General features: G+C 42.2%; 1 long non-coding RNA gene across 2 annotated transcripts in view; it reads left to right on the forward strand.

The window, feature by feature from the left end:
* The first annotated feature begins 222 nt into the window (after positions 1-222).
* Positions 223-4,471, forward strand: part of LOC102205142 (uncharacterized) — an 11,474-nt gene continuing 7,225 nt past the window's right edge. For both annotated transcript variants that reach the window (XR_312342.1, XR_001290646.1), the window contains exon 1: positions 223-335. This is a non-coding gene — a long non-coding RNA (uncharacterized LOC102205142). The remainder of the gene's footprint in view (positions 336-4,471) is intronic.

Raw genomic sequence — 4,471 nt, forward strand, 5'->3', positions numbered from 1 at the left:
TTTTTGAGGAAACACTGCACACCAGCTGAGATGTGTCATGTTTTTCAGCTAACGTTTTCTGCCACACTAGCTCTTTGCATTTAGAGCACAACGTTCAACTTTGGTCTCGTCTGACCTGAGCACCTTCTTCCACAAGTTTGCAGCGTCTCCTACATGGCTCATGGTAAACTGCACTTTTTATGTCTTTCTGTCAACAATGGCTTTCTTCTTGTCACTCTTACAGTTACAGTTGTCCTGTGGACAGATTCTCCCACCTGAGCTGTGGATTTCTGCAGCTTCTTCAGACTGACCATGGGCCTCCTGGAAGCTTCTCTGACCAGGATGACCATGTCTTGGTAGGTTTGCAGTTGTAGCATGCTTTCTCTATTTTTGGATGATGGAGTGCTGCTTGAGATGCTCTTGGGATATTTTTGTATAACCTATCTACAACTTTATCCCTGTCTGGTGACTTCCTTGGTCTTCATGATCCTGTTTATTAGCTAATGTTATCTAACAAACCACTGAGGCTTCACAGAGCAGATGTATTTATAATGAGACTAAATGACACACAGGTCAACTCTATTATCTAATTCGGTGACTCTGAAGGATCTTGATTGCACTGGATTTTAATTAGGGGTATCAGAGTACAGGGGGCTGAACACAAATGCACTGCACACTTTTTAGATTTTTATTTGCCCAAAATAAAATAAAAAAAACCCAATATTTTTGTACGACTTCACAACTATGTGCTACTTTGTGTTGGTCCATCACAGAAAATCTCAATAAAAAAACATTTGCGATTGTAATGTGACAAAATGTGTAAAGGTTTAAGGGGTATAAATACTTCAACGCTGATATTTACAAAAGGGCTGACGATTTTATGGTCGCACTTCTCAAAACTGTAGCACAAATGCACACCAACAAACAAACAAAACTTAATAACACACATAAAATGCAAATGCAGTATGCGCTCATTTCACAATCAGACAGTCAGAAATCTATATGCTCCTCCTGTTTTCACTGATATGATAATGAGTCTGATGGATCAGTGTAGCCACACTATAAATCACATTAATCTACTATCATGAGGGAAGTATTGTAATAAGAGCCTATCGTGGGCTGTGGGATTCCCGCCTCTAGTTGCCCACTGTATTTATTCACTGATCTGCAGCATTAACATCCATCAGCACAGCCCCAGCAGGCAGCCAGTGTAAACCACAGTGATTCATGTCATAAGGAAGGCTGTGTGGGAGTGCTGCTGTGGAGCTAACTGCTTTATGTTTCCTTTAACAGGGGTAAAGCAGCTATCTTTTTGCCACAGTTGCACTGGTGCACCTAACTTTTTTCTTAGGCTCACCAGCACAAAAGTTAGGCACGCCCACATTTTTCAACCGTGTCACTTAACACCGCAGTTTTACATGTGCACTTTTTTGGGGGGGAAATTTGCTGTCCATATAAACAATATTGATTTGTAAATGATTAACTAACAATCTTGTCAACCCAAAGTTCTTTATTTGGAGCACAGTTGTACAAGAAACGTTACTGAAAAAGGGCTGGTGCTTAAGGTGCTTTGGCACTCTTTGGCAATATTTTAGACAATCATCATCATCTCAGCCTCCTCTGATGACCTGTTTTCTGCTGCCTGCCACTGAAAGGCAGTGGGGGAGAGAGCACACCACTTCTGTCCTCACTGGAGATGATGTCACTGATTTCTATAATCCATTCAATTCCGATTCACAAGGTCCTGATTTGATTCGATTCAGTCAGAAATATTATAATTCCGATCATTTATTAGCACTGATACATGTGAGACTTCATCAGAGGTGTGAGCATCACAGCAGATGCCTTTGTGTCAAAGCAACTGAGGATAAAACACAGAAAAACATGAAGGAGATTTTGCTGCCCTGGCTTTTTATAGCAGATAACCTTAAAAATGTTCTGCAGTAGATCAAAGACTGAATAAAAACACGAATCAACATATAAACATTCCCTGATGCTGCTGAAGTGAAGCAGAGCAAAGTTACAGAGGTCTCATTGGAGACGCAGCCAAGCGTATTGCAATTTTGCATAATTTGAAAAAGTTTACATTTCTCCATTATTCAACAGCAGAAATGAGGCTTTCTTGTCCAACGTCATTTAAGTGAAAAGAAAAGAAAAGAAAAAAAGACAGCGGCCAACAGCGCTGTACACAACGGTAGATTGGTGGGTAGTAAGCAAGCGAATAATGCAGAAAATTGAGCTTTTTAAATGGGAAACTGTTCTTAAATTACACAGAGAGAGGAGAGAAAAAGCTGTGCAGGAAGTGTGATTTTTATCGTGGTGGAAGCAAAACAGCAAAAGTAGCAGGAAATGAATGACCAACCGTTTCCTGCTACTTGAGGAGCACATTTGATAAGTGAGGAAATGAAGGAGGAAATGAATGACCAACATTTCCTCATTTATCAAATGTGCAGCGTAGTTTGAATCTTCAGCTTCTTTTGCTGCTGGTTCAGTCAATTTTGGTTGGAAACACAAAGCGTGGACCCGCCTACGCATCAGAATCAGTGAGATGTCTGAACATCTCACTGTCTGAAAGCAGACATCTCACTGCACAAGACGTGCCGTCGGGTGGCTTTCTCACCCGACGGCACGTCTTTCTCACTCAGACGTGCCGTCGGGTGAGAAAGCCAAGAAAGAGAAAGCTGATTCTGATTCGTCAGGTCTGCGCTCTGTGTTTACGTTTATATCAACAGACACATTATGCCCATGGGCATAATGTGTCTGTTGTTGACCACACAGAGACTTTCAGAGTTGGAGAGACTTTGCAGAATGATGGAGATGGTTTGGTGGTCCAGGTGAAGTCGTTTGAGATGTCACCTCCCAGGAACTTGATGCTGTTAACAGTCTCTGGATGCTGACTGGTGTGTGGGCTGAGAGAGTCTTCCTGAAGTCAACGATGATCTCCTTGGTTTTGTCTACATTCAGTGACAGGTTGTTCTCATTGCACCAGAACACCAGCTGCTGAACCTCATCTCTGTACACTGACTCATCGTTGCTGCTGGTGAGTCCAAACCACGGTTTTGTCATCAGCAAACGTGGTTACAGCTGTGTAGAGCGGTGCAGTCATGTGTCAGGAGAGTGAACAACAGTGGGCTGAGAACACAGCCCTGAGGAGCTCCTGTGCTCAGCCTGATGGTGCTGGAGAGGTTGTCGCCAATTTGGACGGACTGAGGCCTCTGACAGGAAATCTAGTATCTGCAGAGAGCGGTACTCAGTTCCAACTTGCTGAGTTAGTCAAACAGTTTTTGGGGGATAATGGAAACCCTCTGTTGTTAGTGTCACAGCTGCCGAGGCAAGCCCTGGGGTATTTGTGGAGAAAGGGACCCAAAATGCAACATGCAAAGGCTGTGATGTGAGTGAGTGTTTTTTTACAAGTGACCAAAGTGGCAGAAACTGGGAACGAGGAATGAAAAGCTACCAAAACCTATACTGGGAAAACTAAAGACAAACCTGAAAACATGACACGAGACGCAGAACAATGAGCAAAACACCGTCAAACGCAGACGAACCAACAAAGAGCACAGACCGACACCTACTATAAATACACACACAAGCTAATCAGGCATTGAAGCACAGCTGACCCTAATTCACGTGATGACAGGAAGACACAAGCTAAACACAGAAATAACAGACACAGACCTTCAAAGTAAAACAAGAAGTACACAGTTTTACAATCACACACTCAAGGACATGAACAAAACGCCGGGAGAGCGCGCGGGCAGGTATAACAAGACAGAAAAACCAAAAAAACTTTAAGGACTGATACAAAATCAGAAGAAACTAGAATATAATAGTAATAAACTCAAAACGCTGAGTCAGCGACACAGGACCATAACAGTTAGGATGTTGGGTACAATGAAGATTTCTTGACCAAGCATACATTCTCAGATTTTTGCTGCACATGTCGCTGGCAATGACTCAAGAGGACTCCCTCTCAGTTCGGGGAAATGTGGTGGACTGAGGTGAATTTGTTGAGCCGTGCTTTCCCCCCCCTCGATTCTAGAGTCAAATGTGAGGCCATCTGTCTGACAGCTAAAGCTTGGTTCAAACTGGCTGCTTTTCATAACTGACATGTGTGCATAAAGAATTTTATGATAACAGCAAATACAGTACTGTTAAGTTCAAGATGGTGCTTAATGATCAAAGTGTGAGAACAAATGTGTACGAGTGAAGAGTAACAGGTGAGGGGGAATATATGCTGCTGCTTCACTGTGGTTAGATGTGTGAATGAATGAAGACTTAATCTGACACCATCGAGTAAAATGTCCAAAGGAAAATTTTTTTTAAATGTGCTGATATGACTTTCATCCAGATGTAAAGACAGAGTGAAAAACCATTAAACGACTGATAGATGATCACCATTAATATCAGTTAAAACAGCACAACAGTGACTGAGAGCACAAAAGATCACATTAGTTAATTTTCTGTTTGTGTTCCTGTCATGTTTTAAACA

Source organism: Pundamilia nyererei, unplaced genomic scaffold, assembly GCF_000239375.1.
Source record: "Pundamilia nyererei isolate P.nyererei 1_Seehausen unplaced genomic scaffold, PunNye1.0 scaffold00451, whole genome shotgun sequence".
Classification (NCBI taxonomy): Eukaryota; Metazoa; Chordata; class Actinopteri; order Cichliformes; family Cichlidae; genus Pundamilia; species Pundamilia nyererei.